The 23,196-nt window shown below is 43.5% G+C and overlaps 1 pseudogene across 1 annotated transcript; it reads left to right on the plus strand.

The window, feature by feature from the left end:
* The first annotated feature begins 5,782 nt into the window (after positions 1-5,782).
* LOC147718269 (indolethylamine N-methyltransferase-like) lies at positions 5,783-19,930 on the plus strand (annotated as a pseudogene). Its single transcript, XR_015310137.1, has 2 exons — positions 5,783-6,018; positions 19,293-19,930. The product of XR_015310137.1 is annotated as an indolethylamine N-methyltransferase-like (transcript).
* The last annotated feature ends 3,266 nt before the right edge of the window (positions 19,931-23,196 follow it).

The following is a 23,196-nucleotide window of genomic DNA, read 5'->3' on the forward strand; positions in this document are numbered from 1 at the left end:
CTTTCCCTTTCTGTTTCCTTCACTCCTACTTTATCCCTCAGTCCACTTTCCTCTCTCTTAATCTCCTTTCTTCTCTTTCATACCCCTTTCGTCACCCTCATACCACTTCTCTCACTGTTACTGCCTTTCACTTATAATCAGTACTTTTCCCTCACACCCCTTCCCTCACTCCCCTTCCTTCACTCCTCTTTCCTCACTCCCTCACTCTATCTCACTTACTCCCCTTCGTTCATCCCTCCCTCACTTTTTTCATCCATGTTTCTCTACCTGTGTCCCTCTGTCTCACTAACGTTAACTGCCTCAATCCTTCTCAGTTTCTTGCTCTCCCTCTCTCGCACTCTCTCCCTCTCTCTCCTTTACCCTTAATCTCCTTTCCTCTCTCTTTCTATCACTCCTCCTCTCTTCCTCACTCACTTTCCCTTTCTCTCAATTTTCTTCCTTGTCCCTCATTCACTTTCCCTCACCCTCATACCCCTTCCCTAACTGTCACTGCCCTTCACTCACAGTCACTCCCCTTCCCCTTTCCACTTCCTCCAATCTATATTTCTCACCCCTTCCCTTTCCCGCTCTCTTTTCCTCACTCCATCTGCTCTCCTTCTCTCACTTCATTCCTTACTCCCCTTCCTTACTCCCCTTCCCTAACTCCCTCCATCCCCTCACTCCCCTTCTGTCTCCTTCACTCCCATTCTCTCACTTTTCCTTACCCCCCTTTTCTCATCCCGATGCCCCTTCCCCCACCGTCACTCCACTTCACTTTCGTTCACTCCCCTTACCCTGCTCTACTTCCCCCTCTCTGTCCCTTATTCCGCTTCCCGGTCTCCATCCCCTCCTTCCTTTTTCTCACACCCCCTCCCTCACTCTACTTTCCTTACTGACATTCCTTTACTCTTTTACTCTATTTACCTCACTCCCCTACCATTAGTCCCCTTCTTTCAGTCACTCTTTCACTCTCCTTTCCTCACTCACCATACTCTCATTTCTTCACTCATTCCCTCAGTCTATTCCTCCCCTTCACTCAGTCATTTCAGTCATTCATTTATGCACTACACATTCATTCAAAAAAAGTATGAGACAGTATATAAGAAATATAGCTCTTCTTGGAGAAGTGAAGTTAGTTCTTAGAAGAACTGTTTTTTTTGTTTTACATTTTTTTGTGATTTTTTTGAACAATTTTATATATTTTTGGGTTTTCTGTAACAAAAAAGAAATCAGGTAACCAAAAACTGCTCAAAAGGAACAGGAACAAGAATAATAAAAGAAAAAAAATTAAGGGCGGAGCATTTGTGCTGCCTGATCTTTGCCACGATTAAGTCAATGCTTTGTTCTCCGTAGCACAATATTTCCTAGCAATAGCTGCAACGTCTGTGTACATCTGCAAAATCCGGCCGGATATCTAAAGCAGTTGTAGATGGAAATGCTCCCGCAGAAGAGGTCCCGGGGACAGCAGCTGGAGATTTGTCCTTAAGGTCTTGAGTTGATGCACGAGCAAAGTTAATTGGATGAAGATTTTTAACATGCCAAGTCATTGTAGCAATGCTAAAAGAATAATGTTTGGTGGCATTTGAAAGGATGCTGCCACAGATTTTGCAAGTAACTATGGAGGCATTAACCTTCTTCTGCCACTCCGGATATGTAAAAAACTTCCAAATAAATGATTCTTTAGTTTTCCTTGCATTAGCATCTCGTTCCCTAAAAACATATATAATGATACCACACATGGGCAAATACACAGTTATACCCTATATCTCAAATAAATGGCAGCCATTTTGAAAAATCTGCATCATGATAGAGTGGTAGACTTTTCACCATCATTTTCTACAGAACAAAATTCAATAACAATCCACTCACAGAAATTGTATTGCAATTTGTTTTAGGTTCCGCAACAAATTGACTAGTCTATATATGCACTATACATATGATGTTTGTATACCACCAAGTTGATGGTAGATCTCAAGCTGTGGGAATAGCAAAAAAAATTGCAACAAGTATCCATTGGGGAGAAATGTTAACTAAAAGGAAAAAATGTGTGCATCAAAGTGGAAAGCATGGTTTCCATCTCTTCTAAAATTTGAGTACCTGCAATGTATTTATTTCATGTTTATGCAGCTGACTGCAGTGATAAACAAAGGCTGCCTGTAATGTAATTTAAAAGTTTGCCTTGATAAAGATTTGCAAGGGCTGGAACACGTGGCCTGCACCATGCTTGCAGTTTATACTATTGTCAAATAAAGTAGTTTTTAACTTTTTATTCAGAAGTGATTTGCTGTTTTCTTAGTTTTTTTCAGTTAAAATATGTGTGTTTAGTGCATAACATGCATTGATGTAAAAACACTTATTTAATTGTTTCCTATGACATGGGTTTCATCATCATAATGACGGTCTGAAACTAAGCTGCAGAGTTTACCATTGCAGTCCACTAGCATTCCCCTACACTAGAGAACCACATTGTGCAGCACTCCTATCAAATTCTGCTACATAAAGAAAAGGGTAGATATTTAACTTTCAAAAAATGCTCTATTATAATTTAATTGAATTACCAAATTCTGCCTAATTACAGTGTCATTTGGTATTCAGATCTATTTTCTCAGAGTAGCCAAAATAGACCTGTGGTTGCATTTGGTCTGAGTAATAGAGCTAAATGTAACAGAACACAGATAGCAGACATATATTTCCCCAAATATACTCCAGGCATTTAGCAATATTTTCCTAACACAAATTGTACCTACATTATCCAAAATGGTATCAAGTTAGGATATCAAACAGATTTTTGTAGGGAATGCCTGGTGCACATTCCTGTTTCAAGCTTGTAAGGGCATGAGGAGGGAGATCTTTGCTGCTACCAGATGATATGAACCTATTCACGTAGCACAGTCGTATTGGTGTCTCCGAGGTCTTATTATTATCATGTAAAGGTGGAATGTTACAAAGGTACCAATGTATTTTATTTCTTTCTTTCTACTCCTCGAGAGAAATATCATTGACATTTTACCTTGAAGCACGTTTAAATTGCGCACTGGTGAGGTTTATGGACTGCGTAGTAAAAAAACTAGGGAAGGGGAGAAGCCAATTTCCAGCTCAGCCGGAGGCGCAGACGCTTGGACCTCCATAAGAAGGACAATACGGCCCTGTGGGCACCTTGTGAAAATCAAACAGAACTCTAAAGGCCGAATCAACACAATTAAAGGGCCGTGCACTCCGGCTGGACACCTTTAGTGTGCTAAATATAAACCTGGCAAGAGCCATTATGACTTAGACAGTTTCTATAGGTGCAGGGCAGAATTAAGAGAGTTCGGACATATGGTGGACTGGGAAATCTGTTTTTTATTCTAACTACTGTTATTTAATAAGTCCATTAATTGAATATGTATCAAAATTGTTTTATCTTTTGTATTGCGTACTGTGCAACGTTTTTTTTTAATCATGCAATAAAGTTTTACTTCATTCACCTTGAAGCACATTTGGAAATCCATATTTGTTCTTCTAGTGGCTCGATCCTGAACCATACCAGTTTGAGGTAAGGAATTCAAAATCCATGTGGTCCTGTGAGGTTTGCTTAAGCTTTATGGATGATGCTTGTGGTCCAGTGTTGACTCTGAGAAAAGTATGTGATATTCAGACTACATCTTTTTTGGCAAGCCTGATAGTGACTAGTTCCTTAATTGATGACTATAATTCACTTTTGCCTCCAGCATCAGGCACGGTGACATGTAGCAAGTCAATCAGGTGATCTAGAGGCTTGGTCTTCCCTGCCGATCAACCGGTAGCTCCCAATGATGTACTAGTTACAACTCTTTGATTAGTACTGTACACAAGAACAGATTCAAGCTGCCTCCTGATATTGTTTCAAATATATGTGAGCCTCTGAATAAGCATGGTTGTCTTCCTACCTCAATGTCCTTTTAGGTCTGTGCAGCTTTAAGAGGGCCACAAGTCCATTGCAACCCCACCATCTGCTGTTACTCATTTTGGATTTGGGAAATCATTATGGTCAGGCTCTTTCAGTAACAATAGTTCTCTGCAAGTAGCTTTAAAGAAAAAGATTCTCAAGCGGCCACCCTCATTATATCTGAGGGCAGCAAGGGAATATGACAAAAGAAGTCAAGATCATTAGGACTCGCAGACGCTTGCTAAGAAAAGCTAAATAGAAAAGACTCCCAAGCTTTCTGAGGAAAGAGAATGAAAACTTCTAGGAGATTTGTAAACAAAACAAGAATTACATTATGATCTAGGAAACCAAAAATAAATAAAGACCCAGTAAACTGATAGGGAAAACCAGGACTTGTCCACTAGTATTTATGACCTAGAAAGCACAAGACTACTTACTGTGACATATTTCATAGCACAACCCATTACCTCTCACATCCTTGATAAACTATCCAAAAATAGTATCATTCCTAAAAAGTAGTCTTTGCAATCAATGTCTTTACCCTTTGCATGTTGCACACATTTTCATGCTGTGCAGGAGTTTTTAACATTGGGTGGGATTGGGACGGCCTTGGGCCTATGTGCGCACATGCCCACCGTGACTTATGACGGCCACGGGCTGTCATGAGCATGCAAGCGGTTTAAAGCATTGTAAATAACATCAACCACAAAGACTTCCCTGATTAATGCTACTGTGGGCTAAAACGGGTTTCAGGTTCATCTCTCACCACCCCCCAACAAGTATGTAATCATATCCAATGAACTGAATTGGAAAAGTCTAGAAAAATACCACATGTCAATAAACAAGTGATACCCCCCCCCTTGTTGAAGAGCTGATGATCTTAGCTTTAGAAAATGGCAAGATAAAAATTCAATAAACAAATGAGGCCCTTGCACATTTCAACTATAAATTCAGGGTTGTCCTTGAAAGGCTTTTCCGACTCTCACCCTTTTCTGACCTCATCCCTGCCTATGTTGCATTACTTTCCTTGTGACTCTACCCTAGATCTTCCCCTCATACTCCTCCTCATCCTCTGCGCCTCATTTTTACTCATATAACTTTAAGAGCAGCTTACCAGCTCCCATTTTCCTCCCACATCTACTGTACACCTGTTGGTTAATAAACTCAGTCAGAACAGGACAACCATCGGATTTAATCACATTTGTATTACGGTAGAAAAGATATCTGTCACCGTTGAGACAGAGCATCATGCTCGCTGATATCTAAATTAGGCCATCAGTCCTATTCATGACCACTCTATCCAGACACACTACTGGAGCTCAAGAGTTCAGAGCATTAACTGATGAAATGTGTCCTAATATTTCTGAAGTGGAATCTCATTTAGTGTACCATAGAACTATTCAAAAATCTCTGGAACCAAATACTTGCTATATTGTCTGTCATTTCCCTTATGACACAAAGATACATCTGAACACGTATGACTAGGCTACCCTTATTGACAATCATCTTTCTGAAGTGACACAATTACCTTCACTAATTCTGCTTCAGAAACTGATCATGTACACCCTTGAATCCAAACTCAACCCTCACCTGTTCTCTTTGTGATTTTGACAGGAGAACCAAAACCCACTAACCCCCACTGAATATCACAGCTGCAACATATGCAAGGAAGGGATACCCTTCCAACGTCCTCACCATCCAAACACTGCAGATGAGTTCTAGATAAGACACTGGAGACCACAACCTAGATCTGGGGAGGTTATGAGGTCAAAGGAGAGCCTGAGAGGTGATATGGAAGACTCATGTGACTTGAGAAGAACAAACATGTAACATATAAATGAGATGATGTTGTACTGGACATTTTAATTTGTTTCTAGTTTGCTGAATTTGAACTCAATGAAGTATAAATGTTTATTCTAAACAGGTCAGGTGAAAGGAGACTCAGTGATTGTTCTTTCCATTGGGCCCTATGTCCACTACCCTCTTCCAATCTGTGAATATTTCAACGAGATTACCTTTGCCTGCGCAGATGACAAGTCTATCCAAGAGTTACGGAAATGGTGGAAGAATGAGCCTGATGCCGTGGATTACAGTCACGCTATGAAGATGATTTGTGCTCTCCAGGGAAGTGGGTAAGGAGTTTGCTCCACATTAACACAGCCCTGCTTTGCTTTTCTATTACAAGGGGAAAAGTTTAAGAAAATTAAGATTTTGACATCGCAGTTAGAACTGTAAAAGAAGGAATACTATAAGGAATAATCTTCTGTCTGCTCTACTTCGGATTCAACAACTCAGTTAAACAGCTTTGGTGATAAACCAAAGGTTCACTAGGCTACCCTTGGTTCTGTTTTGTCATAACTTACTTCATAGCTTCAATGCCTTACCAATTCATTTCCAGATCTTGATTTTAAAAGTGTTCATCTAGTTCCTCACTCTGACGTGTACCAGTATATATACCGCAACATGCATATACTCAGACTGTGCAAAATCTGTTTCAAACAAGTGGGAAATGAGAGGATGTTTTAGATTGATATCTTCCTCATTACTTTACAGTGGATTAGACATTAATCACTTGGAAGCATTCATACATCCACCGTCTTATGACTTGCCCGTTTGTCACTTGCAAAGATGAGGGTCCAGATGAGTGCAGGTTTTTTATCATTGACATTTTCATCATGTGTTGAAACATGTCAATAATAAAAGACATTGACGCTCTGAAGTGTGCACCTCTTATTTTAATTGTTTGACATTAAAATCATACCAATACAAACAATTTATAGACCTCTCCATTCACAGTCAAAGTTTAGACACATGGTGTAGTGTGAAATATAATACCTGGCAGTCTTAAAACTCCCAAACCTATCTCTCAAATGAAACCCTAAACAGACAGACTGACAGATCGACAGACTGTTAGAAATGAAGGCTCAAATTGGCAGAAGTATACACCCTGTCAGAGAAGGGACCACAATCCTAGTCCGGGTAATTCAGGCATGCTCCCTAAATTAACCTATGCTCACCCTCTGGTAGCTTGAGCAGTAAGGCTTAACTTAAGAGTAATGTACAAAGTGTTTGTGCAACACTTCAAACAGTAAAACAATGAAAATAAAAGAGAAAAATCCAATCAATCAATCAATCAATCAGTGACACTTATAGAGCGCGCTACATAACCGTAGGGTCTCAAGGCGCTGGGGGGGGGGGGGCGCTACTGCTCGAACAGCCAGGTCTTCAGCTTCTTCCTGAAGGAGAGGTGGTCTTGGGTCAGGCGCAGGTCGGGAGGGAGGGAATTCCAGGTCTTGGCGGCCAGGTAGGAGAAGGACCTTCCTCCTGTAGTCGCTCTTCGGATGCGGGGGACGGCGGCGAGGGCGTGGTTGGCTGATCGGAGGTGGCGTTTGGGAGCGTAGAAGTTGATCCGGCTGTTGAGGTAGCTCGGGCCTTGGTCGTGTAGGGCTTTGTGTGCGTGGGTGAGGAGGCGGAAGGTGATTCTTTTGTTGACGGGGAGCCAGTGAAGGTCTCTCAGGTGTCCGGTGATGTGGCTGGTTCGTGGGATGTCGAGGATGAGTCTGGCTGAGGCGTTCTGGATCCGCTGGAGTCTCTTCTGGAGCTTGGCGGTGGTACCGGCGTAGAGGGCGTTGCCGTAGTCCAGTCGGCTGGTGACGAGGGCCTGGGTGACGGTCTTCCTGGTCTCGGTGGGGATCCACCGGAAGATCTTCCGTAGCATGCGAAGGATGTTGAAGCACGCCGAGGAGACGTTGTTGACTTGCCTGGTCATGGAGAGGGAGGAGTCCAGGATGAAGCCCAGGTTGCGTGCATGGTCTGTCGGTTTGGGTGCGGTGCCCAGGGCGGGGGGCCACCAGGAGTCGTCCCAGGCAGAGGGGGAAGAGCCCAGGATGAGGACCCCCGTCTTGTCAGAGTTCAGTTTCAGGCGGCTGGTCGTCATCCACTCGGCTACCTCTTTCATCCCTTCGTGCAGGTTGGCTCTGGCGGAGGCGGGGTCGTTGGTCAGGGAGAGGATCAGCTGGGTGTCGTCGGCGTAGGAGATTATGCTGAGGTTGTGTTTGCGTACGATGGCCGCGAGGGGGCTCATGTAGACGTTGAAGAGGGTGGGGCTCAGAGATGATCCTTGAGGGACACCGCAGATGACTTCGGAGGCTTCTGATTTGTACGGTGGTAGGCGGACTCTCTGTGTTCTTCCGTCAAGGAAGGAGATGATCCATTCCAGCGCCTTGTCCTGGATTCCGATGTCGCTGAGGCGCTGTACTAGGGTGCGGTGGCAGACCGTGTCGAATGCCGCGGAGAGGTCTAGGAGGATGAGGGCCGCTGTTTCTCCATTGTCCATCAGGGCTCGGATGTCATCGGTGGCGGCGATGAGGGCGGTCTCGGTGCTGTGATTGGCTCGGAAGCCGGACTGTGAAGGGTCAAGGGATCCGTTCGTCTCGAGGAAGGCGGCCATCTGCTTGTTGACGGTCTTCTCGATGACTTTGGCTGGAAACGGGAGGAGCGAGATGGGGCGGTAGTTCTTGAGTTCGGTGGGGTCCGCTGTTGGTTTCTTGAGTAAGGCGCTGAGTTCGGCGTGTTTCCAGCTCTCAGGGAAGGTGGCGGTGTTGAATGATGTGTTGATGATGTCTCGCAGGTGGGGTGCGATGACAGCGTCGGCCTTGTTGAAGACGTGGTGAGGGCAGGGGTCGGTCGGTGATCCGGAGTGGATGGAGTTCATCGTGCGGATGGTGTCTTCGGTGCTGATCGGGGTCCAGGCATGGAGGGTGGTGGTGGGGGGTGATTGTTCGGTCATGGTGTGCGTTGGTTGGTTGTTGAAGCTGTTGTGTATGTCCGCGATCTTGTTGTGGAAGTATGAAGCGAGGGAGTTGCAGAGGTCTTGCGATGGGGTGATGTCGTTGTTTCCTGCACTGGGGTTGGAAAGCTCTTTCACGATGTTGAAGAGTTCCTTGCAGTTGTATGTGTTGTTGTCCAACCGTTCCTTGAATGCGGTTTTCTTGGCGGCGCGGATCAGCTGGTGGTGCTTCCGGGTGGCAAGCTTGAAGGAGGTCCTGTTGTCCGGTGTAGGTTCCTTTCTCCAGACTTTCTCGAGGGCTCGGCAGTTCTTCTTGGAGCTCTTGAGTTCGTCGGTGAACCATGGGGCTTTCTTGCTTCCGGGTCTGCTGGGCGGGGTCCTCAGTGGGGCGAGCTCGTCCGCGCAGATGCTGATCCACTTCGTCAGGTTGTCGGCGGCCTGGCTGGGGTTCGCTGAGCTGGCAGGAGGGTGCTGGCTCAGGGAGGTGGCGAGCTGGTCTGCTGTGATCTTGTTCCAGCTTCTGCGGGCGGCCTGTTGCTGGTGGTGGTGGGTCGTCGTTCTCTTGAAGGTGAAGTGGACGCAGCTGTGGTCCGTCCATTGAAGCTCTGTGGCGTGGCTGAAGTCGATGTCTGTGCTGGAAGAGAAGACTGCGTCGAGTGTGTGTCCGGCGAGGTGGGTGGGGGTGGACACCAGTTGCTTGAGTCCCAGGTTGGCGAGGTTGTCCAGCAGGGTGGTGGTGTTGCGGTCGTTGTTGTTCTCCAGGTGGAAGTTGAGGTCCCCCAGGAGGATGTAGTCAGCGGAGGGGAGGGCATGCGGGCTGACGAAGTCGGCGATGTCCTCGCTGAATTGTGCGCGTGGTCCAGGGGGTCGGTAGATCAGGGTGCCTCTGAGGGTGGTGTTCGGGTTGGTGTGGATCTGGAAATGCAGGTGTTCGGCGGTGGTCAGGGTGTTGTCGGTGCTGGTCGTGAGACGGATGGTGTTCTTGTGGATGATGGCGATGCCTCCTCCCATCTGGTTGGCGTTGCGGTCCCTCCGGACGATCTTGTAGCCCTCTGGGATAGCGATGGCGATGTCGGGAGCTGATGAGGCGTTCATCCAGGTCTCTGTGACCACACAAGGTTAGCAAACCAGAGCTAAATTTAATCAGCACAATGTTACAAAAACAACAAAAATCCAGTAAGAAGAACCAGAGTTATGCATTTTTAAAGAATATCTGAAAATATAGTGCTTAGAAGCACAAAGAGTCAACTTGGGCTAGCTGGTCAATCCAAAGGTTCTGGCCAACCAGAATATAGCATGGGTGGGATACAGGGACCAACCTTGTCCTGCTGAAAAGGTACCTTGGTTGGAGGATTTATTGACATTAAGATGCAAGGAATAGGGAGGTGTTGCATCAATTCCAATCCCTAGGATTTGTGGGCGATCCTGCATTTTTGAGCTGCTCACTTGGAGATGTGTTGTCATTGTGCAGCACTAGATTTAGGCAATACTTCATCATTTAAGACATGCAAGCAAAGCATCTGTGCCAAAGATGTGCAGGTTCCAGCAGACGCAACAATGACAATGCATGGATTTTGAAGATGCAGCACACATAACCTACTTGAACCACCCAGGACTGGATTAGCACCACTTAGAAGGGTTGGACTCACAGATGGCAGAGACCAGGTGTTATTGAAGTGCTGCTGACATTCTTTGATGACCCTGAGACTTCAAAACAGGAAACAAGCACACACATCCTTGGAGTCACTTTGGGTTCAAGAGGTGAAGGTCCAGTACTTCTCACCCATGCATAGAGGGCAGCAGGCATGTCAGCACAACAGTTTTTCCAAAAATGTCCAGCACAATGAAAGTCTATTAGTAGACCTCTTCCTGCCAGAGTATCCACTGGCCCAGAAGTGTATTTAGTTGGCAGGGCTGGGGCTCTGCTTCAGCTCTCAGAACCAGTAGTGCCTTTGAAGTGTAGGGCACTTGAAAGAGGGGCTTTTGAAGTCCACATAAACTCTACCTTCCAGTCCTGGGTTCCAGACTAACTTCAATGAGGTAAGCAAACCTTTGTGTGGGAGAATGTCAAATCCCAATGAGGTGTGTAAGCTCCTCCCTCCATCCTGCCTTGAATGACTCATGAGTATGTTAATGGTCCATCAGACACATCTAAGCAACCTTTGCATGTGGCTGTGTGTTACTCACCCCAGATGTGAATCATAGAAAGGCATCAGGGACACAGCGGTTAAGAGCAGAAAAATGCCAACTTGTTACAAGTGGTATTTTTAAATTTGTAATAATAAATCAAACTTTACTAATAATGGAGGATTTTTGTTACAAATCCATATGTACCAAACATGAAAAGTCTATCCTTTCTCAGTCAGAAATGTCATTGATTAAATGTAATAAGGAATGTCCAATGTTAACCCAGGAGAAGTGTAGGCCTCAAATTAGAGAAAATAAAATTAATTTGGAGTTTCCCACTGACAGTATATGTAAAACTAAAATGTATATGCCCTACCTTTTACTTACACAGAATCCTGTCCTATGGGCTACATAGGGTCTACCTAGGGGGTGCCATAGTTGTAAGAAAAGGATGGGGTTAAGTTTTGGCAAGGGATTTTAAATGGCAAGTCGACATGGCAGTAAAGTTGCACAAACAGGGTCTGCATTGACAAGCCGGAGACATATTTAAAGGGCTATTTAAGTGGCTTGCACAATCTGTGCTGCAGATAAATTATTTGCAAAAACAACATTAGATGGATGGAATGTTGCACAATGGCAAAACATTCACCTCCAGTCATAGATCTGGGTTTAATCCATTGTTATTTTGCTCACCACACCACCCCAGTTCAGACATGGCCATATGCAAATCAGTCTTGACCATGTGCCTCATAGGAACAGTCAAGCACGAACTGCCAAGCCATGTCTTCCCTGGACCAGAACAAAGTATCCTAGGACCGGTTTCTGGCTAATAGCCTTCATCAGCCAGGATAGATTGATTCCAGTGGCATGGAGAGCACATGACTCATGTCTGAGCATACCTGCCCCACTCAGGGTGACAAATGCAAAAACAACAATTGAAGGACGGATTGTTGCTATCAGCCTTCAGCCTTGTTAAATAACCTACAAAGAAAGGTATACAAAGCGGCTCTAAACATTCCAAAATCAGCCTCACCAGTAGAGGTTCATCTAGAATTTGGCCTGCTGAACCAGAAGTTTCACAGCATGGGTACTTTTGTGAAACTTTTCCATAAAATACGTCTGTCAGAGGAAGGCTCACTGGACAGCCTTTGTTGGAAAGAAATTGAAAACGAGAAGAAACAGCCCACGCTAGGCAGTTGGGGAGATTTCTCGACGCAATCCTTGAGGTATTTAGGAATTGAATCGTTATGGGATTCTAACACAGATAAAACCAGCTTTGATAAAACAACAAATAATGCTGCCAAATGCAAATCCTTTTTAGAAGATAAATCAATAATCTTGAGGCGTCGATACGTGTGGACAGTGATAAATTCATACTCCGGGATAAAGCCGCAGCCTTATTTAGAAAGTCACTTTAATGTGACACTGAAACAGAGATGTATAGAACATCGGCTGGGCTTACAGCTTTCAAAGGATTTGTTGCCATCCTGGAAAGGTAGTTATACGGACCCCCATTGTCGCCTATGCGGTTACCGAAATGAAACATTACCCCACCTGCTATGCATTTGCCCAGCTCTCATGGACCTAAGGAGACAAATTAAAAAAAATATTTTTAACAAATTGAGCATTCGTACATGCAGGCAAGCTGTAATTCGATGGTTGGAGGGATCGTCTCCCTTGTTGGCTTGTAGGGGGTTAAATACATGAGAAAAGTACAATCCCTCCTACGACAAGCGGAACTTGGGGAAGTTGAATATAGTAATCCCAACGCTTGACAGACAAAGCTCAGCATGGTCATAACAACTAATCAAAGTGCAGAGAAATGGACTGATTTGAGCTGACGAGCAAAAAAAAAGAAGAACATAACCGAAAAAAAAAAATATTATTAATTTTATGGTCCAGTCAAATCTAACATTGTATAAAACAAGCACATTTTTTAATGAATGATTTACTAATGTATTTTTGTAATAATTTTTAATAATTGGAAACAATAAACCTTTTTGACTTTTGACTTTGACAAGAATCCTAGGGCCAGTTTCTGGCTATCAGCCTTCATCAGCCAGGATAGCTTGATTCCAGTGGCATGGAGAGCACAGGACTCATGTCTGAGCATGCCCGTCCCACTCAGGGTGGCGAATGCAAAAACAACAATTGACGGATGGAATGTTGCACAATGGCAAAACATTCACCCCCAGTCACAGATCTGGGTTTAATCCATCGTTATTTTGCTCTCCACACCACCCCAGTTCGGACATGGCCATATGCAAATCAGTCTTGACCCTGTGCCTCATGTGAACAGTCAAGTCCGAACTGCCAAGCCATGTCTTCCCTGGGCCAGAACCAAGCATCCTCGGACCAGTTTCTGGCTATCAGCCTTCATCAGCCAGGATGGCTTGATTCTAGTGGCATTGAGAGCACGGGACTCTCGTCTGAGCATATCCGTTCCACTCGGGGTGACAAATGCAAAAACAACAATTGATGGACGGAATGTTGCACACTGGCAAAACATTCACCCCGAGTCACAGATCTGGGTTTAATCCATTGTTTTTTTGCTCACCACACCATCCCATTTCAGACATGGCCATATGCAAATCAGTCTTGACCCTGTGCCTCATAGGAACAGTCTAGCCTGAACTGCCAAGCCATGTCTTCCCTGGACCAGAACCAAGCATCCTAGGACCGGTTTCTTGCTATCAGCCTTCATCATCCAGGATAGCTTGATTCCAGTGGCATGGAGAGCACGGGACTCACGTCTGAGCATACCAGTCCGACTCGGGGTGTCAAATGCAAAAACAACAATAAATGAACGGAATGTTGCACAATGGCAAAACATTCATCCCTAGTCACAGATCTGGGTTTAATCCATCGTTAGTTTTCTCACCACACCAACCCAGTTCAGACATGGCCATATGCAAATCAGCCTTGACCCTGTGCCTCATGGGAACAGTCCAGCTTGAACTGCCAAGCCATGTCTTCCCTGAACCAGAACCAAGCATCCTAGAACCGTTTTCTGGCTATAAGCCTTCATCAGCCAGGATAGCTTGATTACAGTGGCAGGGAGAGCACTGGACTCACATCTGAGCATACCGGTCCCACTCGGGGTGACAAATGCAAAAATAACAATTGATTTATGGAATGTTGCACAATGGCAAAACATTCACCCCAGTCACACATCTGGATTTAATCCATTATTATTTTGCTCACCACACCACCCCAGTTTAGACATGGCCATATGCAAATCAATCTGCCTCATGGGAACAGTCCAGCCCGAACTCCCAAGCCATGTCTTCCCTGGACCATACATTACTAGCATTTGATGAACAGAACCTGGGCACATTTAGTGCACTGTGCTTGAGACTTTTAAGTAAACTAAATAGGCCTATGATAGATAAAGCAAATTGGTCATGTGTTAGGGAGGGAGCACATGCACTTTAGAACTGGCTAGCAGTGTTTACGTATTCAGAGTCTTCATGTCAACAAAAACAGGTCAGCAAACAGTGAGGCAAAACAGGCACAACGTTGAGAGAAGATCACCCTAAGACTGACAGGTCCAACACAGAATATAGCACAGAAGTACCTTTGTAGCAACTAAGTCCTATGTGTAAGTGACCAGGTAACTCAGATCTAACCTTACAGTTTCTACAAAGGTATACAAAGGTAGAAGTATGGATTAGTGACTTTATGGCCCTTTTAAAGCTACCACACCTGAAAGTTAGATTTAAAGAAGAGACAATAAATGCAAGAGAGAACAAGCCGGAAGTCTTACACAGCTCATTAATGTTAAATTCTAGTCATTTGCATGAGTTGTTCAGGCAAGTGCCAGTTACAAGAAGTGCTCTGATGGAACCATTTTTCTTTTCAAGTACATGTAAAAAAACGTGGCTTTCTTATACTATGGTGCTGAGTTTGCTCTAGGAAGGAGGAGGATAAGCCCTTAACATGGGACATTGAATTTTGTCTGGATTGGATGGCTTTGACGGTACCACTTCCAATGGTGTACACCACCTGGGGTTCATCTTTTCTCACATTTATCCTCTTGTAGGGTCATTGCACCCAGAGACGGGGAATTCATCGTCAAAACTAACTCTCTATAAATATAGTCTGTGCTTAAAGACAATTTTCAAATTACAGGAGAATGGCTATACATTCTGGTGTAAGATGTCCCATGAAATTCTACAAAACAGGAGGTGAGACAAAAAGGCCCAATTAATGTTAAAGCCTTATGACATAGTAGAGGTAATGTTTTCAAACAAAAAAGATGGCTGGCAGGTAGACAGTTTTCAAAGATTCCCTTGCAGAAACTTGATAATTTCATCACCGGATATTATACCTAAAAAAGGTGTTGGAGAATGTATACTTATATATAACATAACTAAAGGATATCAACCAATGATATTTTGAAACCCCTGGGGCTGTATCATAATGGGCTTTTTATAAACACACTATATGGTTGCTCTTTGCTTTTCTAAAAACATTGATACATTTCTTAAAGTTCTCTGTTAGCCTTAATGTCATTTTTTACAATCTATCTCTAAGTTTCCCATCGGTCACCTTTGTGTTTTATATAGACCAACATAATATACACACTGTAAATAGGCAACCTAACAATATTTAGGACCAGAAATGTATCAGCATGACTACTCACCCAAGAGGGTCTCAAGTCCCTGGAGGTTTATATGTAGTTCAGTAGCACAGCCAGTCTTGAGTTCCTTCCGGAATTGAGGCTGTGGCCGTGATTTTCTGACAATATCCTCAGGACTGAGTGATGGCCTCTGGTGGGGGTTTCTTGAAGAGTGGCAGTGTTATCAGAGATTCTGGGACAATTATTTGATTAAGGAACATATTTACAATGAGTAGGTTTGATATCTTTATGGATATGGCTTTGATGGATTTGAGGATATCAGTGAGGTCCGCAACAGGCAGGACTTCGAAGGAAAGGAAAGCATCACGTAATACAGCATAGAGGGGTGGGTGGCATAGGAGAAGAAGTCTTGGTGGCGTCAAACTGTTTATGGATCAACTACATGAAGAAAAGGATAATGGCTTTGCAGGTGCCTGTGGAGTGATGTATTTGAGGGTAATTGCTGAGATTGAGCAAAACTTGATTGTCTAGAAGAGTCATCAGCAACTTGTAAGAAATGGGGTCCTTGGTGTTTAGTAATAGACACAAACCTTGTAAGGTGAACCATAAAAAGTCACTAACTTAATATGTACTTTACCAAAGGCAGTTTGACACAAAAAGATCAGGCTCTGCTTTGAGTAGGCAACAGTATTTTCTGCCCTTGCTCACTCAAAGCAGGGTATTGTTTGCTATAGCTTGAGGAAGGCGGCGCCCAACCCTGGGACATTGCCAGAGTTGCCCTGGTGGGTGGCGATTCTCAGGGCTATCTAAGGCTCCAACTGTGTCGCTGCATGGCCTGGCCTTTCTCTTGAGGAGGAGGTTGTGCCAGAGGTTCAGTCATGAACACCCTTCAATATTTTGTTGTTTTCACTGGGCTAGGGATGTTGGCGGCACCCGGGTCTGCAAGAGGATCCACACAGCCCCCCAAATTATTACCAGGAAAGGCCTGGAGAGGTGGTGGTCCCCGGGGCTAAGAGGGGGTCCATGACCTTCCTCATATTAATTAAATAAAGAAGCCCAAGGGAGGTTGGGGTCCCAAGAGTACAGGGTTGCCGTGCAGGCACCCCTGCATAAAATGTTTTATTTAAATTAAGCCCTAGGAGGTTAAGAACATGTGCCCCCTCCATTATTAAAACAATCCGACCAGGACCTGGCCCCCCTCCCGGGCTTAATGTGGTGGAGAAAGGGTCGTGGTCTGTGACCACCTCTCAGCAACCCACTGTGTGGGGCTTACTGGAGGTAACAGGAGGGCTGAGGGATAAGGTTCACATGACTCCTGAGAGACCTTGGAGGCCAATAAGCGCTCCTGGTCCCTCCTGTGTATCCTACACAGTGGAATTCATGAGAGCTGGTTGGAGGCCGACCCCCCTTTCTCCACCACTCTGCAAACATGAATACTAGTTAAAGCTGCATTAGAAATTCACTAGAAAAAACACATGTAATAGGAGCATTTAGGCTGTTATAGTTAGCTGACCTAACTATAACTCAAGCCCCTGCAATGCACTGTTCATGATTTCACATATTACATCACTCATGACATGGTCAGTAACATCACTGATGACATTTCAAAGGGCAAGGCTGTATGTCCACCAGCGACGTCTTCTTTATAGACATCGAATATGAGTCTGAGATGTTACTGCAAACCCTCCATCGCAGTATTGGAGTTTGACTAAATAGTAGCTAAAATCTAAGATGTTACCCAACTCCTGGTCTTTAGTGCTCTCCTGTCTGGCTGTAGATGTAAGAATAGACAGTGAATTGTTGCTGGAAAGGGGTTGATTCTTGTACATGGATATGAGATGGGAGGGCTCCCTGAGAATTGGCACCAAAGACTTGGACAGCAATATTGATTTTCTTAGCTATTGCATCTTTAAACTGATTACTGACTTAATTCTTGTTAATATTAGACATCAGGGGCTTACTGGTGCCTTCTTGCTGAACGATTACAGCTTAATGTTCCCCCCACATTTGTTAATTTTCAACATGATAGTGAGTGTTGATTGTTGAGGCCCTCTGTCAGTGAAGAATGATGACAGAGACTATGTTGACTTGTGACTGGAGGGACAGAATTCCCTGGGCCAATAAGATCTGAGGCCAATGAGGTCAGGGCTGCAAAATCTAGAGGCATTTCCGAGAGTACACGTGTGTTCCAGAAATACCTCCTAATTTAACATTTGGTGGAATGAGTCAACTGTCCTACAGTACGAGTAAGTGACTCATAGTGGGTCTCTTCCTCCTTTTGTAGTGATTTATCCTGTTCCTGCCATGCTGCTTTCAGGTTAACCTGGGATAATGTATGTCTCCCCGTTCCCTGCTGAGACAGTACTTGTTTGAGTTTTTAAAAGTTTGAGCTGGGGCTCATGAGTACCTTGGATGTCTCACACAGAGTGATTTTGGATATTTATTTGGTCCAGGAACCCCAACCAGAGGCTTTGGCTAGTGAAGCATAGTTTATTGCAAAAGATCCACCTCACCTCCTGCAGTGCACCTGGCGCATAGACATGGGCAGCCAGCATGAGGAACACAAGCACGCTGAAATTGTTAGCATTATGCAATCTGCACATTGAGTGGGTGGGGCCTTATTGTTACTGTTCTTTTGGTCTCCTGTCTTCCAAAGGCACTATGTTCTCAGTGCACCTGTATAATCCTAAGAACTCCTGTAATTCATCAGAGATGAACATTGAAGGTCCCTGGTAAGCAGAGAACCAAGCTCTGAACAATTACTGGGCTGCGTGTTGTAGTTCAGAAGAGAGGTGCAGGAGAATAAGAGGAACCACCAGAAAATGAATCTGCCTCACTTTCTTAGGGCTCCTGAGTAAGTTGGCACAATTGCTCTGTGGAGCTGGCTGCAGGGCGGGGCATATGTAGACAAATCTGCCAATTCACCGCACCCGCTGCCAGCCCTGTTTAGTTTAATTTTTAACTGTTATGCCACGCCGCCCAGCACTCTGCACTTCCAAGCTCGGGGGAAGGGGTTGATTCAGTAGCAGTTCTGGTGTGGTAAGGGTCTTCCTTAGGAGGAAGCGGAACCAGCCTCATGCTGCCTGCTTCTGCACCCATTCAGGAGAAACCCACAGCTCTGTCCATTACCTTCGCCTCCACTTGTACCCATCTCTGCTCCTTGTCACTTTCAATAGACTTTGCCATTTTCAACCAGTGAATCAAAATCGACTGGCCGCCAAACAGCTGCCCCTGCTAGATTAACCGTTTGGCATGTAACATCAATCCTACGACATAGAATTTAAAAAACCTTAGAAATTCCCATAATAAACAAAGTTTATAGTGACCTTATAGTTAGGTTCACAACTTACACAAACAAACCCATGAAAGCTCAGCAGTTACAGGTAGAGTTAGCTCAATAAACTATAATTCAAGTCTCATAGATGTTGCTGTTTCATTCAGGAAGAGGGATTTGAGTGGATGGGAAGTTTTATTGATGGCAATGGAGATGACTGCTCCCACACAATGTGTGATGTAGATAGAAGGATCACTGTAAACATATCTTGCAATGAGCATATTTTAGTAATGATGGACCTTTTTCACTTTGCCTATGTACAGTATTCTCTTTTAAGTCAAGAAAATCTCTAACTCCAAAAAGCAAAACTGACACCAGCATTTTAAATAGGAATTTAGGGAGAGCAGAAATGCAATGAAAAGTGAATGTACTAGTAGATAATAAATCAGTGATACTGATTGCGCTAGAGAAGTGCAGGATAGAAAGTGCACAGCACAGGCTCTGGGAGCAATCATCTTGGAAACGTTTATACATTTTTCCATGACAGCTATGAAGATAGTTATCTTTGCATTACAAAAAATGAGTCAGTCAACAATAAAAAACATATTATTCACCTTTTATCTCTTTGTTTTAGTGAACAATGGACCGAGAAGCAACATATGATGCAAAGAAAAGTCAAAAGAGTCCTGAAATTTGATGTCAGAAGCTGTAACCCTTTTTCTCCCATTATCCACCCCCAGGCTGATTGTCTGCTCCTGGTACACTGTTTGGAGCACTTTGTCACAGACAAGAAGTCCTACTGTGAAGCTCTTGAAAATATCTCTTCACTGTTAAAGCCTGGAGGACATCTGATAATGATTACAAAATTAAATGCAACATTTTACATGTGTGGTGACTACAGGTTTCCTGTTTTCTGCTTGGATGAGGATATTCTGAAGGATGCTCTCGAGGGGGCTGGTTTTGTCATTAAGGAAGATCACATTTATCCTCGCAAAACAGACACTTTGTACAGTATTGCTGATTATAAATATTTTGTCATTTTAAAAGCTTGCAAAGAAGAAAAAATATAACATTTCAGTAAATAAAGAGAAGAATTCCAGGAAGCAAACTGATGAAACAGTAAGTTCAGATGAGCGTCAAATGAATTTATTTGTCATTTTCCAATGATGTACTTTCTTTAAAATTATAAAATAAAAAAATATAATAATTCCTTTAAAATTGGACTGAAATACTGAATAGTGAATAAAACTGTTACTGATTATTTGTTGCATAAATACAATCAATAAACAATGATGTCATCCTAACTCCTGGACATGACTTTTCTTTCAAGACTTCTCATTCCTGGTGTATTGTTTTTTACTCTAAACCCCAAGAAACTGGATCCTCGTGCTGCAATATTATTCTCAACCCAGAGGCCTGAATGGGCACCAGTTCTCAGGACAAATGTGTCAGTATTTGAATTTAACTTAATTTTATCTCTGTGAATAAAGTTACATTAGTGGACGTTAAGCAGGGTGACCATGCACTCATGCTTTATTTATATTTAATATTAAAGTAAAGAGGTCAGTTTATTCTGCTTCAGCCAGTGGCACATATTGAAATGCATTAATTTCAAACTCATGGCTTTAAACATACGACTTAGAAGAATTTAGGAAGGTGGACATGCTATGATGATGTTGTTTTCAAGAGTGATCCAATAGATAGTGTCATGTTTGTGTATACTGCTTCAGAGCTAACTCAGTCTAACCAAAGATTGCTGCTCCCAGCCCAGGAGCACTCTGGGTGCATTGGGACCTGCCATAGGAGCATGCCAGCCCATGTACTTTAAAACCTCTCATGATACAGTTTAGGAACAGAGTGACACCAGTGGCCACATCCTGCACTGAAAGCTCACTGAACTTCTTTCAGGCTGCAGAAAGATCAGGATGTGCATGGGGACGGGCTACAGGTGATGGACAGCCCATGTACTTTAGATCTTCTCATGATAGAGACTAGGGCCACTTCCTGCAGTTAAAGCTTACTGGACATCAGTTGTACAATTCCACCAGTGGGTTCATTCCTCTCCTTAATCACAGTCTACTGTCCAATGCCACCAACCATTGACTCTGTCTAACCATCCTGCCTGCCAAAACAGATGGATAATTCAAATTCTGCTACGAGTGCACAGCATCACCGTCACTCGTGTCCTCCAATCAGTCCCCGTGACACAGTGGTGCATTAATGTAAACAGACCTTCTTATTTTTTAGTAAATTTCCCAAAATGCAATTGATCACAATCAGTAAGTTATTCCATTCTAAATAAACAGTTCAAGTGGAGATATAAATAATTAAGGTAGTGCACTGAATTAACAAGGTTAAATTGGAGTTATACATAGGTTTTCTAATAATAAGAAAATAGCTTAATTTGTATATAACTCACTCATTATAACTCAGATGTCATTAGCCACGAGCCCCACCCCACTCCACATGTCCCTACTTCTTAAATTTTTATCAATCCTGTGGGACTCCTGCAGGAACATAGGAGGTACGTTCTGGAACCCACATGAGTTCCGTGGGTGACCCCGGTATAATATGAACAGTGAGAAGGGCACCCCACGCACAAAGACCACAGGGTCAGTGTGCATCTATTGTGCCCCTTTATAGTCTTAATTTTAATTTTAAAAGACACAGAGACCCAGCCCAACTGAACTCTAATGAGAGACACTACATTAAAAAAAAGTTGTGCTGTCATTACCAATCAGCCAAATAGATTCCTTTGCTAAAACAAGACTGCTGGGTCTTGCTGAACAGAAATGGGCAAATGAAAACAGCCCTCTTGACATACCAATACACTCATTTTTTTCAAATGTGCAGTTTTGTAGGACTTTCATAGGTGTCTGCCAAGACTATCCATCCTGACCATTTTTACACTAAATCACAAACTGCACACTTTAAAGGTAAACATTTTGCGTTCTGCCAATTGTGGTGTTATTCTATCTTGCTCCTTTGTTAGTTTTACAATGTAAAATGCCCTATGCAAATTGCATGGGGTGGAAGTGTTGTGAGACCCCACACCTCTTACATTATCCACTTGACAGATAGCTCCATAAGAAGGTGAGGTGGATTATTTGTCATGAAGCTACATCAAAAGGTATCACATGTATTCACCAAACAATGTACAAACAAAAGATTCAGAGTGGTCTGTCAAGCACAAGCCAAGACAAATATGTGATCTAAAAAAGATTTTCCCCATATAAATATTAATTTCAAGTTTAAGAAGCAATAATGAAAAAACAGCCTGTTACACCTAACAACCCTAGAATTGTTTCCCCCCAATGTTTTGCCTACCTCGTGCACTTTTCTGATCTTATTTATGCTGGTTTTAGGGCTCTGTGTGATTTAGCACTGCTAACCTGTGTTAGAATGCTTGTACCTTATTCCCTATACATAGTAATATTGGTTTATCCCTAGTTGGCATAATTAATTTACTTATAGGTCCCTAGTAAAGTGTGCCAGATATGCCCTGGGCTTGTAAATGTAATGCAGCTTGTGGGCCTGCAGCACTCATTGTGCCCCACTTAAGTATCCCTCTAGCCTTGGCTCAGACCTACCATTGCAGAACCTTTGTTTGTCGTTTACACTGCAATTTCGACCAAAACTATAAACCAATTTCTAGACCTAAACTTACCCAGTGGGCAGGGTGTGATGTTTCTAAAAGGCAGGACATGCCCTGTTAAGTTTTGCACTTCATGGTAGTGAAAACCTCTTTAAAATTGATTCCCACTACTACAAGGTCTATCTCTCCCACAGGATGACATCAGAAATAGATTATTAAAATAAATCCGGAAGATATAGACTTTGAGTATTGTCTCTCTGTAAACATAATTTAAAGTCACACCTTATGATGAAGTTGGATTTTAAATTGTAATTCTAAAGTTGTAGTTTGTATTTTTTTAGCTACCTGCCTCTCTTTGCTTGTCTGGGGTGGGTGACAGCTGTGCTTTTTGTATTCCCCTAAACAGCCACACATATTGAGAGCTTAGTTGTTACTTGATGGTCAAACCTGGCAGGATAGGAGGGATAACTTGAATGAGCCTCACTTACACCTGAATTGGCAGAGTCCTGTCACAACACAAAGGGCTAATTACCCACCTCTAGGGAGTCCAGAGCCTTTGTAGATAGGGATAACATATGTGCACTGCAAATGACAAATTATAAAATTTCCACCAACTCAAAAGCCCAACTTGGTATGAGTACCGGACCTCTGACACCATCACTTCAGTACACATCTAGACCTATAAAGAATCAGCCAGGAAGAAGGAGTGTTGCGCTGTTAAAGAACTGGCACTTGCTATACTGCCCTGCTGCATACTGTGTGTCTACCTGGATAGAAAGGACTGGACCCACATCTCCTAAACCCTGTGTGATTCCAAGGGCTTGCTGGCTGGAGTCTTGGTCTGAAGTCTCATGGACATAAAAGACTTCGAACAAACCGGTTTCTGCATCTGGATTCTGTCATCTGTAATGTTGCCCTGCCAAGTGGAGTCACCCTAGTCCCG

This window comes from Lissotriton vulgaris, chromosome 4_1, assembly GCF_964263255.1.
Source record: "Lissotriton vulgaris chromosome 4_1, aLisVul1.2, whole genome shotgun sequence".
Lineage (NCBI taxonomy): Eukaryota > Metazoa > Chordata > Amphibia > Caudata > Salamandridae > Lissotriton > Lissotriton vulgaris.